The sequence below is a fragment of the Petaurus breviceps genome, unplaced genomic scaffold (genome assembly GCF_028583685.1).
Source record: "Petaurus breviceps papuanus isolate PSGF00001 unplaced genomic scaffold, PetGlider_PUasm1.0 79, whole genome shotgun sequence".
Classification (NCBI taxonomy): domain Eukaryota; kingdom Metazoa; phylum Chordata; class Mammalia; order Diprotodontia; family Petauridae; genus Petaurus; species Petaurus breviceps.
Window position 1 is genome coordinate 20191705 of NW_027186523.1, and position 19291 is coordinate 20210995.

Sequence of the window (19291 nt, forward strand, 5' to 3'; positions counted from 1 at the left end):
ACTGAAGTAGTTCTGGTGTAGGAATTAATGGAATGCTATTGTTCCATAAGAAATGCTGAGCAGGCAGACTTCAAAAAAAATATAGAAAAACTTGCTGATGGTGAATGAAGTGAGCAGAACCAGAAGAACATTGTACACAGTAACAGCCATTTTGTGAGATGACTGACTTTGATTGACTCAGCTCTTCTCAGTAATGTAACTATCTAATACAATTACAAAAGACCCATGATGGAAAATGTTATCCACCTCCTGAGAAAGAAATAGTCTGAAGGTAGATCAAAGCATACTGTTTTCTCTTTTTTTGTTCTTTCTTTCTCATGATTTTTTCCATTTACTCTGATTCTTCTTTCACAACATAGCTATTGTGAAAATATGGTTAAGATAATTATACATGTATATGCTATACCAGATTGCATGGCATCATGGGAAATGAGGGGGAAGGTAGTGAGGGGGGAAAAACCTAGAGCTCAAAATCTTACAAAAGTGCATGCTGAAAATGAAAGAATTTTTTTTTAATTAACAAAATAAAAAAAATCCCTGCAATATCAACACATCCATGGTTTTCTCTCTGATCACACTATGAATGTGGTTCAGACCCTCAACACTTCTTACCTAGATGGCTGTCATAGCCTACTAATTTAAATTCCCATTTCATGGGTTAGAGCCAAGATTGTTGTGTAGAAGCAGGAAAATTCCATGAGCTCCCCCCATAACCACCTCAAATACCTATAAAATATGACTCTAAACAAACTTTAGAGCTACAGAACCCACAAAGTGACAGAGAGAAACAAATCTCCTGATGAAGGCAGTCTGCCAGGCCTACAGGAAAGGTCCAACACAGCATGCTGGGAGCTGAGCCCAGCCCCATGTGAGCCTGTGGTTTTAGCTCCAAGGCAGCACCAACCAGCAGTGGCTGGAGCAGACTTCAGGAGAGTGGATCACCAGCAGTTGTGGTGGTTTCCAGAAACATCAACCCATAAAGACCAAAGACAAAGTAAAAGGTCAATGGGGAACACTGTTGCAATTGGGGAGGACAGAGTGTGGTCTGGACCCTGCCCCCGGGACATGAAGTGACAGAGGTGCTGTGGCCCTACAGCCGGCATCATGTGGCTGCTTCAGAGCTCCTGGCCTGCAGATTGTAGGGGAACCAAGCTACCATTCAGGGGGTAATAACTCTTCCTTTAACCTGCTTGGACTGGGATCACTGTCTTGGATGGAGGTCCTGGGGTGTGTGTCCAGGTGCCAGCGCTTTGGGGGCTTCAGACAGGGCACTCAACTAATAGCTCTGGCAGTTACGAAAACCCCAGTGTTTTGGGACAAAGCTCTCCTCTCTGTAAACAGAGTTCTACTGTGGCAAAAAGCTGAAAACCCAAGTAATTGAGTGGCAAAATGAGTGATCAAAGGAAGCAAAGCAAGCACAGCAATCAAACCTTAAATTTCTTTTTTGGAGACAAAAATGATCAAAGAATGGAATGGGAGGAAGAAAACAAAGTAAAGACTCCTGCACCAAATGCTTCCACAAATATGAACTGGTTACAGGCCAAGGAGAAACCCAAAAAGAATTTTGAAAATCAAGTAAGAGAAGTGGAGGAAAAATTGGGAAGAGAAACAAGAATGATACAAGAAAATCATGAAAAGAGAGTCAACAACCTGACTGAAGAAAATAACACATTAAAAAATAGACTAACTCAAATGGCAAAAGAGGCCCAAAAAGTCAATGAAGAGAAGAATGCTTTTAAAAGCTAAATTTCCCAGATGGAAAAAGAATCTCAAAAGCTCACTGAAGAGAATAATTTCTTCAGAATTAGATTGGAGTAAATGGAAGCTAATGACTTTATGAGAAATAAAGATACCATAAAACAGATCCAAACAAATGAAAAAAAATAGAAGGCAATGTAAAATATCTTATTGGAAAAACCACTGGCCTGGAAAATAGATCCAGGAGAGATAATTTAAAAATTATTGGTCTACCTGAAAGCTGTGATAAAAAAAAGAACCTAGAAATGATCCTTCAAGAAATTCTCAAGGAAAATTGCCTGATATTTTAGAACCAGAGGGCAAAATAGAAATTGATAAAATTCACCAATCAACTCTTGAGAATATATCCCCAGAAGAAAACTTCTAGGGATATTATAGTCAGGTTCCGGAGCTGCCAGATCAAGGAGAAAATATTACAAGTAGCCAAAAAGGAAAAATTTGAATATTGTGGAAGCACAATCAGGAAAACACAGGATCTAGCAGCTTCTACATTAAAGGAACGAAGGGCTTCGGATATGATATTCCAGAAGTCAAAGGAGCTAGGATTAAAACCAAGAATCACCTACCCAGCAAAACTGAGCATAATGTTTCAGGGGAAAATGTGGTCATTCAATGAAATAGAGACTTTCAAACATTCTTGATGAAAAAAACAGAGTTGTATAGAAAATTTGACATTCAAATACAAGAAGCAAGAGAAGCATGAGAAGCTAAACAGAGAAAAAAATCATAAGCAACTTATGAAAGTTGAACTATTTACATTCCTACATGGAAAAAACGATAATTGTCACTTATGAAAATTTTCTCAGTATGAGGATAGTTGAAGGGAATATAAATGTATACATATACACATATATGTCTATATAAGAGTGTATATGTTTGTATGAATACATATTTGAGTGTGAGTATATATGTGTACATGTATACATTGACAGAGGTCACAGGACTAATTGAATAGGAAGGGATGATATTTAAAAAATAAAATAAGAGGTGAGAGAGAAATAAAATGAGAGGAGACAGAGAGGACAGAATAGGGTAAATAATCTCATATAAAAGAGGCAAGGGAAAACTGTTACAGTGGAGGAGAGGAACAGGAAGGCAAAAGAGAATGGGACAACCTTTCTGTCATTGAATTTGACTTAAGGAGGTAATAACATACACACAAAGTTGGGTACCTTACTGTACAGGAAAATATGGGGGAAGGGGATAAGAGGGGGGATAATAGAAGGTAGGCAGATTAGAGGGGAGGATAGATAGAAGCACAAACTTTTGGAAAGGGACAGGGTCAAAGTAGAAAATGTAACAAGTGGGGGGCAGTATAGGATGGAGGGAAATATAGTCAGCCTTTCATAATATATCAACTATGGAAATATTTTGCATAACTACATGTGTACAACCTATATTGAACTGCTTATCTTCTCTGTAAGAGTGGGTGACAAGGGAAGAAGACAAAAAATCTAGAATTCAAAGTTTTAAAAGTTTAAAAAATATTATTATTTTTATTATTTTTTTACATGCAACTGGGAAATAATATATACAGGCACTGGGGTATGGAGATCCATCTTTCCCTACTGGAAAGTTGGAGGGAGAATGGGGGAGGATATAGGAGAGAGCAGATTGGGGCAGTGGGTATTCAGTGGGATTACTGATTTGGAGTGGTAGTAGGGGAAAGACAGGGAGAAAATTTGTAACTCAAAATCTTGTGAAAATGAATTTTGTAAACTAAAAATAAACATAAAATTTAATTTAAAAAAATTCCCATTTCACCTTTTCCAACCCAACTTTTTCAAAGTTGCCAAGATTATCTTGCATCATTCATCTGACCATGCAACTTCTTGCTCAAGGACCTTTCCTTTTCCCCCATTATTTCTATGAAAATATGTAAATCATTTTCTGTTGCCTTTAAAGTCTTCTGCTATATGGACCTAGTTTTCATTTTTTAAAGCATCATTTTCCATTAATCCCCTTTATTAAACTGGACCAGTAGATAGTGCCTCCTAGTTTTCCTTTGTGATTTCCTTTATCTCTGCTCTCTCCTTCAGAGGCCACCTCCCATGTCTGAGTTATACTTTCTTCTCCGTTCTGTTTTTGAGATTCCTGACCTTTCAATGTTCACCAAAGAGATCGAATACAGCAACATCTTGGACCCAAGAAGAAGTGAGGTAAAATCTAAACCACAATTTACTAATTTTCTCCTCATGAAGGTGGAGCAATACAATGGGACTTTTATTTCTCAGAACTTCTTTTTCCCCTCACTTGTAAAATAAGTATTATAATAGCACCTGTCCTCACAGGATTATTGCAAGGATCATGTGAGATAATGTATGTAAAGTACTTTGCTGACCTGAAAACACTATACACATGACAGTAACTATTATCACTTCCATGTAATCTGAAATTTACAGGTCTAGAAGGTCTTCAAGGTCCCTTCTAGCTTTAAATCTATGATACTATAGTCCTGTGGTGAATTTAAATACCTCTAGACTTTTTGTATATAATGTATCTTTTGCCTCCTTCAGTCTCTACTTGGTTTACTTATCTCTAAAGATTCCATTATAACTCATTAGATTTTAAGTTCCTTGAGAGCAGGAAGTCCTCTTTTATCTATATCATCAGTGTATAGCAAAGCACCATGCACACTGGAAAATAACGACTATTAAATGATGCTTTAATTGAATTCACAATGAAATTTGAGCCTATGTGGCATTGCACTGTTATTTGTTTCACATTTCTATTTCTTGTCTTTCATGATGGATTTTTCAACTCCTGGGGTATGTATCTATACTTTCTTTTTCTTTTCATCTCCACTCAGACAGTGCTTTGAATGTGGTAGGTACTCGATAAATATTTTTGAGTGAAATTCAAATAACTAAATTATGCATGATTATTAATGACTTTAATCAAGACAGAATATCTTTAAAATAAACAGATTGCAAACATAAGAATAGAAGCATAAGTAAGACACTAATTTAAGAATTTTCTAAATGCCCTTCCCTATTTATTCATCTGTTTTTTGGCTGGAGAAATGAAATACATGTTTTCAAGTTGTTAAAAGAAGCATGCTTTATACTCGAGGAAGGCCACTGGGATTTTGGCTAGTGTTCCCTTATCTTCTGGCTTGGGTCCCATCCTTTCCCCCCAATAAGTTTCCATTTTGGCAAGGAACAACATAGATTAGTTTTATTCGTTGTTTGATGATTCCTATGAAGGTATTGAAGAAAGGATGGCACAGCCACACTGGATTTCTCTGATTGCCCGCATGACAAGCCATCTATAGTTAGGTCCTTATTGTAGTAGGTAGATAGTCTTGCCAATTTTATAGTGGACTGTTATAATTCACTAATACATATACTGAGTAAATCCTTGCACCAGTGCCTGGGGTTTATTCTCCTTCCCACGCTGTCAGCCTTTTATTCATTCATTGCTTCAATAAATTCTTAAATAGTGACAGGTCTTTGCCTCTCACTCCTTAGATTCCCAGTTCTTATAATAGCATCTTTCAAAGGGCCTTATTAAAAGCTCTTTTTAACATTTGAATAAATTATGCTCACTACTTCGATTTTACTTTCCTCTTCCATCCTTAAGCTCCAGTGAACAGCTTGGGTTTTCTTTTTGTTCAACTGAGATATATCAAGTGCTCAATTAGCTTTGGTCTTCTAGGTAATATGTGGTGATAACTTTGAAGACTTGACTGTTATTGAAATGATGTGTGTAGGTTTAAATATCCTAGGATCATCAAAAGCTATTTAAGGAAATTGCATCATTACAAGATATGCATTCACTGAGTGCTAATATTTGTAGTTCAGGGATTTGCCCCATTGAAGGAGGTTGAAGATATCAAGGCAGTAATGATGTGTGTGTGTTTGTGTGTGTGTGTGCGTGTGACTGAGTACCCTTCCATAACTATTGCCACAGTATTATGTTTATGTAGTGGGGTATTTTCTAACAAATATAGCATTGTCTCAGAATCATAGAAGTTTAGAGCTGCTACCAACCTGTGAGGGTTGCTTAGCCATTCCTGGCTTGACCCAAAGTCTGTTTAGATATTTGGAATGTTGGGGCATTATAACACAATCAGCTAAACTTTAATGTACATAGTCATTTATGACACCTGTATTGAGAAAGAAGTTTTCTGTGGATACAGAATGGCACATGCCATAGCAGAGAAATATAAAGCCAGAGAGGAAGTGAAAATATGATACACATTGGGGAACATATTTCAGGAACACAGAGCTTGGAACTAGGAGTCATCCTAGAGGGTTTAATACAGGAGATATAATTTGAGTAGGGCTTTGAAGGATGGCCAAGTATTGATGCATCCTTAATAATTTTTTCATTCATCTTGTAATCCTTGTCATGATCCCTAATCTTTTTAGCCATTTTGTTTTACTTTTATAAAGTAACTCGATTTTAGCAATATAATTTGAGGTTACTTTTATGTTTTAATTTACTCTTACTAAGATATTTATAAATAGCAAATTATTGACCATTGGCACAATGTAATGAAAAATATTCATTTGATTATAAAAGCATAATTTTCTACTATCTCATACCAGAAGAAGGAAAGGAAATTTCTATTGGAGTTTGTCTTCCTTTGTGTTATCTTTTATTTTTCTAATCTGGAGTTGCCAAAAATGGAACTTTATCTTAGATCATCATTATTATCAACAAGAAACATTAATTGTCTATGTGTGAAGCACTATGCTATGTATTGAGGATCCTAAAAGATTCAAGACCTTGTTCATACCCTCAAGAGGCATATAGTGTAAATACAGAAATAAGAAATTCTGTTCAAATGAAAAGCACAGGACAGTGAGGTGTACAGTCAGGTAAGCCTGTGGAAATTCAGTGGAGGAAACAATTACTAAAACTGGTATGATGAAGTAGGGCATTTTTGAGCTGGGCAAGGATAAAGGGAAAGACTTAGGTACAAAGAGAGGAGAGGAAAGGGAAAATGACAAAAGTAAAGCTTAATCTCCACTTTTTCAGTACTTCAGAATTCAAGATTTTCACTATATGATCTCATTTGATCCTTACAAAAACTCTAGAAGGTAGGGTATTTTCATTTCAATTTTACAAAGGTGAAAATTGAGAATCAGAGAGGTAGAATGAGATGGTATAAAGGTCACATAATCATTAAAGTATGGACTTAGAATCAGAATTTGACTCTTCTGAATCCTAGTTACCTTTATATTATGCTATATAGCTTCTTTTTAGGGAAGGTAGAGAGGCAGAAAAGCACATGATGTTTGGCAGGGAGGAAAGAATGTGGGGAGGAGAGAATAAGGCAGCCATTTTGGTTGGAGTGAAGAATTCATATAAGACGGTGGTGTAAGATAAATTTGAGATAGTTGGTAGGTGCCAAATTATGTATAGCTTTGAATATCATGTTATGGAGTTTGGAATTGATCCTATAGTCAATAACAATCAAAGGTTTATTTGTTTTAAGTGCAGATGTAGGTGAATAACATATTCATAGTGGTATTTTATGAATATTTTTCTTTGTTAGGAGATAACCTAGTATAGTGGATGGCAACCATGGAATTAGGAAGACCTAGGTTCACATCCAGCCTCTGTTGTATACTAGTTGTATAATTAGAGGCACGTCAATTAGTCTTTTAATGTCCTGGGCAATTCTCTAATATTTTAAGTTACAGTGAATTTTCTGATCAGTATTGGTAGAGGGAGATTCTACATCACCCTTTCCCCACACACTTTTAGTCATATTTTTAGGATAATAGAAAACATCAAAACTTAGAATATAGATGTCTTTTTAAGAAGACCTTATAGTAATTTGGAAGTTGCCAGATCCTTCTAAATCAAAACTGTAAGCCTCACTAAATTACCTTATTCTGGAGTTTTTATCAGGACTTGGACTACATTGCTTATTCTACAGCTGAAATCTGCCCCTCCCTCACCCCCAACATGAGTAGTGGAAATATGGTCTATCCAGTGATCGTGAAAGCACAACAGAAATACGGAGACATTCTGACTAATCCCAGTCATTATTGAATTAACTTCTAGCTAATTCTATCTATTCTAAACCACAATCATACTCATTTCATTGTGTGCATGTATGTGTGTGTGTATTTCATGAGCTTTCTCCCCATCCTCTGAGTTTATTTAGTTGAACTTTCATAAGGCAACTAACTTCCAAGATGGCAAAAGATTATTGCTGACTGTTATCACTGCAACCTGCATATCACAGTATGTAAGGACTATTATAGATAAGAGCTTAAGAGAATTAATAGAATTTCTGTAATATTTAGGGGAAAATATCACTGATGAATTGTATTAGAGGCCACTGTGTATAGGAGTGTTGGCTCAGATAGTCAATGCAAAATGTCACATAAGATTTGTCCATCATAATTTCCAAGACAATTGTGTCCTCTTTAAAAGAAAAAAAAACATATGGGGCATCTAAGGTCACATGGCTAGTATCTGTTAAGTGTCTGAGGTTGGATTTGAACTCAGGTCCTAATGACTCCAGTGCAGGTGCTCTATTCACTACAGCACCTATCCTCCCCTAAGGTAGTATTTATTACTCCTACTGAATATAATTTCTCAATATCAACAAGGTATTTGGTGTGAATCAGAAAGTGAATTAAATGCATTCCCTGATTATTGAATTATAGCATAAATTTTCCAGAATAGAAGACAAAGAAACCAGGGTTGTTGTCTGGAGACATGCACAGTTGTGTCAGTTCCTATCTGCTTCCCTTCCTTTCTATTAATATTAAGTATGAGTTGTGTTCTATGGAACTTCCTAGTTTAGCCCAGTGGAATAAATAGCATGTTAAGCTACTAGTTAGGAAGACCTGGCTTCCAGTCCTGCTCTTGGTGTCTCGTTTAGTTGTGTGATGCTGGGTAAGTCACTAAACTTGCAAATAAACTTCTTCAAGTAATTCTCTTGGACTTTTCTCCTATGTCATATAGAAACAAATTGTGGTACATACCATGCAATAGAGTTTCCCACCCTGATAATGTGTATTATTCTGAATGATCGATTGCATATTTAGGTGAACTTAAAGAGAAAATAAGGCAGCTACATGGTGCAGTGAATAGTATGTCCAGCCTGGAGTCAGGGAGAAGCATCTTTCTGAGTTCAAATCTGGCTTCAGACACTTATTAGCTATGCAATCTTGTTTGCCTCAGTTTCCTCATCTGTAAGAAAATATGGACAAGGAAATGACAAATCACTCTAGTATCTTTACCAAAAAAACCTCAAATAGTGTCATGAAAACTCAGACATAACTTAAAACTACTGACCAACAGCAAAGAAAAATAAAGATATGATGAGGTTTGTATCACATTTGACTTTATCATAGCTTAACTGAAAGTGGGATAAGCTGCTCTTTCCATTCATGCTCCCTTACCCAAATTAATAGGTCATTGATGAATATATATATATATATATATATATAAAATGTGTGTGTGCATTCCACCTTAAACTCCCTGGGATGAGTCCCCCTTATCTTCCTACCTCACTATTGCTACAGTTCCAGCTTCCATAATGTGTTATTGTTTAGTTGTATTTCAGTCATGTTGAACTTTGTGGCCCCATTTGATGTTTTATTCTTTGTAAGTTTTTAAGTTTATTTTAAACTTAAATACACAATATGAAAAGGAAAAAAAAAACATTGCCATGTACAGAGCAGAACATGTGAGGATTCAATAAAACAATACATTTCCACTTAAAGAAATCCTATATAATAAACACTACACATTGTTTTCAAAACTATTCAGTTTTTCTTTGCTTCCTTGAAGGTTTTCTTTGTTCTCTCCTATGCACTTTTTTCCCTCCCTCCCTTTACTCCCAAAGAAGGCAATAATTAAGGATGTGTATGTGTATATATGTACATATGTGTGTATACATACATATATGGATAGATAAATCCATACCTACCTATCTATAAATTATACATATAATACTCCAAACCAATCACATTCTAATTTAGAGATTATATATGAAATCCCCCCCAATTTTTCTGTATTCTTTCTATCTTAGCTGTATGGTTTTATTTATACAAGAAATTTTTATTTTAAAATAAGCAAAACAATTCATTTTATGCTTCAACAATGCTCTTACCTTATAACATAGTATAAGGTCTAATACGACTCATTTCCTTCCTTTGCATCCTGCTTCCCCTGGTTTCTTTGAAGTTCTTTACCTTTTGTTTGTCCAAATGAACTTTTTATTATTTTTTTCTGTCAGCAAGATAATTTTTAGTAATTTAATTAGGATGACATTACATAGATAAAATTGTCATTTTTTATTGTATTGATTTTAACTACCCATGAACAGTAAATATTACTTCAATTATTTAGAACTGACTTAATTTGTATAAAAAAAGTGTTTTATACTTTTGTACATATAGTTCCTATGCCTCTTTTGGCAGGTGTACTCTAAGTTATTTTATATTGTCTAGTCATTGTAAGTCATGTAAATAAATAAAGAATAATATTGCTGACTCACATTGTAATTTCCCTATTCTTTCTCTTTTAATTAAATCTATTTTACCTTTAACTTTGTCTGAGATCATGGTTACTACATAATAAATTTTACATAATAAATATATAAATAAATTTACATAATAAATTCTACTCCTGACCTTTATTTTTGTGTGTATGTCTCATTTTTATAGAATTTTCTGAAAGCAATACATTATTCAATTAAAAATTTTAATTTTCTATGCATTTAAATTTTATAGGTAAATTGATTCAATTCACATTCTAAGATCCCATTGACGTTCTAAGTTATAATCACTTGTTGCATATTTTTCCTCCTACCTATTTTCCTCACTATCCTCACCCTATTTCTATACCCCCTCAATCTCACCCAATTTCTATCCCCCCTTACTTCTCTGCTTTACTTCTACCTGCTACCTTGATCTCCTATTCCTTAACCTACCTACCCTTGGAGTTTTCTTGGCATAGATAATGGAGAGTTTTGCAATTTCCTTCTCCAGCTCATTTTATAGATGAGACAACTGAGACAAACAGGATTAAGTTATTTGCCCAGAGTCATGCAGCTAAGTAAATGTCTGAGGTCAGATTTTATTTCAGGAAGACCTGTCTTCCTGACTCTAGGCTAGTACTCTATTCACTGTGCTACCTAACTGCTATAGCATACTGTACCTACAGAGAATGTTCTAGGGAGGAGCTTAGTCACTAAGAACTAAAGTCCTTGAATCCTCACATCTTTATCTTATCCCAAATATTTTTTTTTGCCTTGTCACCAAGTCAAGGCACCACATTGCCTCTTTCAACTTTCCCCTCTAGTTTAAAGAACTGAAATTAAATCAGCATTGCCATTACTTTTGGAGAAAGACATGTCTTTGGATTGGTCAGTTGTTCTACTTATCAAACCTGTGACTTCCCAGAATAAAACCCCCTCCCCTAAATATTTTCTCCCTTTTTAGAATATGAGCTTCTTGAGTGTAGGAATTCTTTTAAACATTAAGTATCAATATTTATCAAAGTGCCTAATGTATTGTGCTTAATAAATTATTTTTCCTTCCTTCATTGAATGCAACAAGTATTCTAGTAGAAGCCAGTAAGTACTGAGTTAAAATTTTGTGCCAATCACTTACAAGATATATTATTCTGGGCAATTCATTTAACCTTATAGTGGTTCTATTTCCTAACTTGTAAAACATGGATAACCATAGCATCTAACTCTTATAGTTACTGTCAGTCTCAAATGAAGTAATATATGTAAAGTGCTTTGCAAACCTTAAAGCATTATATATCAAGGCATGGTGGTACACATCTGCAATCCCTACTAGAAAAAGCTAGCCTGTATAATTGCTGGAATTCTGGAGTTCTGAGTTGGAGCAGGAATAAAGCGATCAGGGGTCAGAGCTAAATTCAGCACCAATATAGAGAACCCTTAAAAGTAAGGGCCAGCAGTTTGCCTAATAAGGGTAGAACCTCTCCAGCTAGAAACTGAACTGATCAAAGCTTCTATAATACTCATCAGTGAGACTGGGCCAACAAAACAGTTTTTTTTTTTATCTCACTAAGTACAAGGCTATATCATTATCATCATCATCATTATCACTATTATTCAAGTGAAATTTTAGCTTTGCTTCAATTGGAAATGGCTTTTAAGATATGTTCAAATAATATAATATTTTTTTAATAACTATACTTAAAGAACTAGTTTCCCTTGGGAATATAAACTCCTTTGTTTCACATTTGCTTCATATCACCTTAATTAATTATTCCCTCTGGAGGATGTAGAAAAACTAGCAATTCATAGCCAAAGAAAGGGTCTATCATAGTAATGTGAGTTAAATATGTATTTGTTTTTGTAGCCAAATAAGATAAGTGAAAACTTCGGCTTTGGCATGTGAGCTTTCAGGAAGTTTTTCTAATGGAGGATAATTATAGGTAATTGAAATTAGGAGCAAAATTATGGTAATTGAAAATGTTATCTTTGACAATTTGCTATTGTGATGATGGTAATTACTGTTGTTTTGCAAAAATGGTTCTAAGTATATACAAATGTGATACTAAGAATACTTTTTTTAAAAGTTACTACTACCGTTTATACTGTTTAAATACTTTACGATTCTTCCTTTCACTCATTCTCTGAAGAAGTGGTCCTTTGTCACTGAAAAAGTTAATAGTTGATTAAAGTAATGCCCTTTAACAATGACATGCTTTCCCCTTCACCAAGTTGCTTTGCACACACCTTTCTTTCATGCATCAACATATCTCTACTACATACTACCTTTGTGACCTTGAGGAAGTCACTTAATCTATGTCAGACTGAGTTTCCAATCAATCAATTAGGTCTTATAAGTGGCCAAGATTTGAAATCAGGTCCTTGGACTCTAAATCTAACTTGCTTTTCACCCTAATACCTTGCAATCTGAACAGATGCATCACACTCTAAGCAACAAAAAACATAACATATGCCACTTAATTTTTTTCATCATTAAGAAATAGCTGAGCTTTTAATATGCTTACTTAGCTGATATAGTTGACCTGATTAAATTTGTTGAGGAAACCTTCCTAATTCTAAAGATAATGTGAACATTAAGCATGAAAATTAATTATCAAGAATTGAGATCTCATAAATATTGCATTATTGACAATACTTTATGTGAGTCTCTGCAGATAATTTTGCTGAACTTTGTGTATTTTATTTAAGCTAACCTGTAAAGACACGACAGTGTATATTAATTGAGTTGATAAAAAAAATGAGTCATTTTACAGGTTTCCATGGAATGCTGTCTACTTATTTGGGCCTTTGAACTAATTGTTATGGGTTTATAATCCCTTAAAATATTTGGCTATTAGTTAAAATATTAGCTGTTCATTCAAGCCATTATTAGAAATCTTCTCACATGGAGAAAATTCAGTTAAGCAAAGGTAGATGAGAATTAGCTTCTCCTGTGCATGTTTCACATGGAATCTGAAGCCTGATATCATAGAAGTTGAGGGAGTCTAGGAACATAGAAGCAAGAACATTGAGAATTGGCAAATTTTAGCGTGCAGAAGAGTACCATGATCCAGATACTGAATATAATGGGCATAGAGAGAGAGAAACTTTAAGGCCAATAAATGGCAGGAAAAATATCTGGAAAGAATGGAGAGACATTCAATGGAGGAGAGGCAGTCACTGAGTGTTGACAGGGGACAGGTTTCAAGTATCTGAATTCCTCCCAGCCCTAACTGTAAAGGTATATCAGAAAAAGAACAGAAGACCTTGGAAAGAATATCAAGAGATATATTATGAGAAAGCAACATTTCAGGAAACACCAGAAGGGAAAAAAAACAACAACCTGATTATCATTTCCCACAGTACAGTAATATTCCACATTCCTTAGTTCAGGCCCTCATTATCTCCCATATAGATTATTGCAATAGTCTCCAAATTGATCTCTTTGATACAATTCTCTCACCATTCCAGACAATAATACTACTGCTAAAGAGTGTTTAAGTTCAAATTTTATTATCTCATTCTTCTACAAAATTACAGAGGTTACCTGTTGTCTCTAGAATGAAATAGAAACTCCTCCATGTATCATTTAGACTCTAACTCCAACAGACCTCCCCTCTGTTTTTTATGTAGGACTCTCTGCTCCCAATCTCTATGCTTTTGCTCAATCCCCCATGCCTGAAATATCCTTATGTCTACCTCATAGAATTCCTCTCTTCCTTCATAATATAACTCAATTACCACTTTCTGTATAAATCCTTTTGTGATTCCACCAACTGCTAATGCTTTTCTTCCAACCCCCCAACACATTTGTGGTGCCCCTTTCCCAAGAATTATTAATTTACATCATACTCATCATTATTTCTTTCTATTTCTAGCCTATATTGAAATCTAGTCTATTATACTTGGGCCATGTATTTATCAATTATTTCTTTATTTTCTCCATGTCCCTTATAAGATGAGAGTTTTGGTGATAAAATAATTTTTGATCTTCTGTACAATTCTTCTCTCAGCTTAAATGTAGAGCTTGCTCACTTTTCCCTTCCTTATTTTTAAAAAATTTTTATTACTTGGAAATTGAGGGTACCATCTTCAGATGAATGTCATTTTTAGAAATATTAATAAATAGAGTCACTACTTGGTGCTTGTTTCATTCTCTGTAAAATGAGGACATTGAACTTGAGGGCCTCTAAGGTCTCTTACAACTCTAAATCTATAATCTTATGACCCTAAGCAGTATGGGAGAAGTCACTTTATTTTGGAAGACATAGGGCAACTATTTTGCTCCATGAAGGACTGTAGCTGTCCAGACTGACAGTATTATTGATATGCTAGCATGCAATTTCATCTCCCAAGCACTTATTCAACTACCACTAAAAATGGGGTGTGTCACTTGTCACTGAATAACTTATGAGAGAATGTACTGTCACAATATTTTAAAACATAATTAATGCTTGACTGATAATATCCTCATCAAAATTTTTCATGTATGTCTATTCATTATAATTTTTATCTGTGGCCTTGTATTTCAATGAAGATAAAATTCTGTCAGCTTTATGACTGGGGAAAGCTGCAACCTATTGCAGTATTGCTACCATTTTATAACAGCATCCTCAACTGGAATTGTGAAAATTTTACCTTTTCAATTGAAAGACTATTTTTAGTACCACGATCTTTGTGGTGTCATTTCTAGTTCTATCACTTGATTAGAAAAGGTTACTCTCACTCCTTTTTTCAGCTCTCACCCACTCTAGGGCTGTCTTATTATTTATTTTTTTCTTGTTGTTTTTTCCTGGATGCTTTGGATGTCTGTAATGAGAATGAAACCTGTGATTTCTCTTACAGTGCTTATATAAAATCTTTTTACTGAACTTCTCATAGTAATATTGAAAGGAATGATATATTAGGATGAACCAAGTATGGGGCATTTGGAGATAGGTTTAGCCTAGAAGGGTACAATGCCCAGGTCAAATAATCCTACATATTTCTATGACTTAAATGATGATATTGTTGTAAGCATAGATAGCGCAAGATTGTGATACTTCATTTTAGACCTCACTCTTCAGGATGGACACAAGGCTTGCAGTAAAGATGTGATGCAGCCAGCACTAGCAGAGGTCTTAACACAGACATTAAACTGTAGTCTGAAATTGTGGTGAGTCCAGGATGCAAGAGAGCAGGCCACACAGACTGCGTTGGAGACAGAGGTTATGGGGAGCTAAGGCTAAAAGAAAAGATTAGCTGCAGAGTAAGACAATTCTAACTATTCCATTCCCATTCTACTCTCCTGGGTTTGAGTTGTATTTTCCCCTCCATGTTTGGTATTTCTGCCATGAATCCAAGTTGACTGTTCAAGCTGGGAGCAGCCAATGATAGACAAGTTTTCTGAGACAGTATTACATCACTTTGTAAATGATGGTGGAGTCACAGTCCAGATTTTCAAAGATCTCTCTGAAAATAAAATATTAAAAGTATATCTGGGGGTGGCCAGGTAGCACAGCAAGTAAGAGCACTGGCTCCAGTGTTGAGAAGACCTGGAGATCGAATCCCAGGCTCAGACACTTAGCACCCACCCAGAAACACCTGGCCGTGTAACCTTGAGCAAGTTACTTAACCCCAATTGCTTAAAAAAAAAAAAAGTATATCTGGCTCTTGAATCGAGTCTAGAATACTCTAGTGAACAGACCAACAGTTTCCCTAGAAAGTGACAGAATTGATTGTTTCTATTTTTGGAAAGGACAGAAGGAAAAAAAAGAGGAAAGGAGAGGAAAGAAAAAGAGAAGGGAGTAGAGGAGATAGATGGAACTAAAATATATTTGTTTCAGAGATAAAAAAAAATCTAGTATTCAACATGATGAGTAATGGAAAATGTATTACTATCTGAAAAACAGTCTTTAGGGAGATAGACTTTGCCCTGGGACTTTTCTAAATGGGTTTCAGAGATATGAACTTTATTCTGATGACTGGTTGACAAAGACGCAAGATGATGAATTCTTGTTGGAAGGGCAAAACCTTCTGTTATGTACGCAAGTGAAATGTGAAGTACTTTATTGTTTTTACTTTTCTTTTCCTCTCTAGGTCCTTCATATTAGATTGTAGTCAAAGGAGAAGAGTAAGAAGATTCCTCCTCCCTCTCCCACCCCAAGAGAAGAAAAATGACAATTTGTAGGTAAAATACATACCAAGAAGCCTAGTATACACTTACCTAAAGGATGTTGGGTTCCTGTACTTCAAATGCAGTACTGTCTTCTTACAACTTTGTGTTTTCATTTCTAAAAAGAGGTCAGAGATCAGCAATCCTAATGATAAATGTTTCTATTAGAAGGAGCTATTTTGCCCAGTGAATAGAATTCTGTGCCTGGAATCAAGAAGACTTGATTTCAAATATGGCCTCAGACACTAATTAGTTAAGTAACATATCCTTTGTCTTCCTCAATTCTTCTATTTATAAAATGGGAAAATTGAATTAGAAGACCTCTGGCATCTCTTATAGGTATAATTCTATGAACCTATGGCAGCAGATCTCATTGAGAAGATGTTGCAGTTTCCTCAGGTTTGCTATAATCAGAGCAAGTCATCCATGAAACTGAGCTTCTGGGGCGGCTAGGAGTTGCAGTGAATAGAGCATCAGCCCTGGAGTGAGGAGGACCTGAGTTCAAATCTGGTCTCAGACACTTAACACAAAAACTAGCCGTGTGACCTTGGGCAAGCCACTTAACCTCAATTGCCCTCCAAAAAGCAAAACAAACAAACACATATTTGGGGTGGTCAGGTAGCACAGTGAGTAAGAGCACCGGCCCCAGAGTCGGGATGACCTGAGATTGAATCCGGGCTCAGATACTTAGCACCACACCCAGAAATAACTGGTCGTGTAACCTTGAGCAAGTTACTTAATCCCAATTGCTTTAAAAAATGAGAGAAAATAAAATAAAAATGAAACTGGGCTTCTTATACCTCCAGGACCTTTCTCTTCCATTTGGACTTTGGTATGTGTGTATATCCAGGCAGATAGATATAGATGCATAACTTTATAGATGTATATCTATATCTATATATATATATATGTATATATATATATAATATGACAGAGTATAGTGCCTATCTCCATAGAGATATAGATCTGTATCTATCTATATTTATATCTTTTATGCTATGAATAAACAACTTTGGTGAAAAGATATATCTCACTTTTATTCCTTGTTGGAAGCTGAATGTGGATCATTAAGCAAGGAATTATTTTTAAAAGTTATTGCTATCTTTCTACATCATCTCCTAGCAGAGTCAAACATTTGTCATGGTACAGAAACTAGCCAAAAACATCCTTAGTTTACAATTTTTTTCTGTGCAAATGCATAGTGTACTTTGATCCACTCTGTTGGCAAAACCCATTCTTGTCATAAACTTCAACGAATTAGTGATGAATTTCTGCAGCAGAAGTATTTTTATATTTTAAAAATGACACCACAGCACATTTTATCTCTGAGCATGAGTGTAAGACTTTTAAATTAAATTTATTCTGGATCCCAGTTTTAACTAATCTGTTGTGCTAATACAAGGAGCCGAACAATTTGGGAAAAGAATAAGAATCATATCTGATGAATGACTTTGGTTACTCACACCACAAGTCAATTTAAGCCAAAGGAAATTTAGGTAAGAAATTTAAGTGATGGTTGGGAAGAGAGTTGAGGAGAAACTGGGTACAGGAAAATTGGCTGAACTGCAGACCAGGATGAATATGCGATCCTGGGCAAGTACTGAGTTTGAATCCTGCTTCAGCCTCTTCCTAACTTTGGGACACTGCTTCTTTCTCAGCATGTTTCCTCACTTATAAAATGGGGATAGATAATAATATTGATCTCACAGAGTAGTTGTGAATACCAAATGAAAAAAAATTAAATATAAAGTCTTATAAAGTGATTTTCAAAATTTAAAGTGCTATATGAACAACAATATTCTCGTTATTGTTGTATTGTCATGTTATACCTCTCTCATAAATAGAGCTTTTTAAAATGGTTTTTACTTGTGCTCCAGAAAGAGAGTTGAATCAATGTAGAGATTTTCTCTAGATTTTGGTTTGGAAGCAGGAGCTAAGAGAAGTGGAAAATTCTCTCAAAATGTATCAGTCCCTTTTATGGGGTTTAAAATCTCTTTGTCATGCAAAGTTCTAATCTAAAATTGTCATCTTTAGATTCTGTGCCATATCAAGAACAATATGAGTCTATTATTTCTTGAGTAAGCAACAGATAATGCACTTTGTAAACTTACCTTTATTTGCATCATTTTTGAAAATACAATCTATCAAATCTATCTTGCCCTACAGGAAAATAGAAGGGAAGGGGATAAGGGAAGGATGGCTGGGTGATAGAAGGGAAGACAGATGGGGGAAGGGGTAATCAAAAAAAATGCAAAAATCAAAAGTCTTGGTGTGGGAGAAGGGGAGAGATGGAGAAAAAGTTTGGAACTCAAAATATTGTAGACATGAATGTTGAAAACTAAAAATTAGTTATTTTTTTAAAAAGAATAATATCTATCATTTATTGGGGACACAAGCAAAAAATTGTTTCAGGAAAGTTGTTGGGATATCCTTACATTCAATCTCTACTAAGTTTTGTAATAAATTTCAGAACCACAGAATTATGTTGCTTAAAGATGCCTTGCAGAGAGAACACTGTTACAATGGAGGGGAAGAACAGGAAGGTGAAAGGGAATTGGTCAACCTCACTTTTGTTGAATTTGACTTAAGGAAGGAATAACATAAACAATCATTGGGGTAACCTACCCTACAGGAAAGTAGGGAGAAGGGGAGAAGAGGGAGGATGATAGAAGGGAAGGCAGATTGGGGGAGATGGTAGTTAGAAGAACACACTGTTGAAAAGGAACAGGGTCAAAATAGAAAATAGAGTAAGTGTGGTATGGGACAAGATGGAGGGAAATATAGTTAGTCTTTCACAATATACCTACTATGGAAACATGCATAACTACACATGTACAACCTGTATTGAATTGCTTATCTTCCCAGTGCTGGTGGATGAGGAGGTAAGAAGGAAATGAATTTGGAAATCAAAGTTTTTAAAACAAATGTTA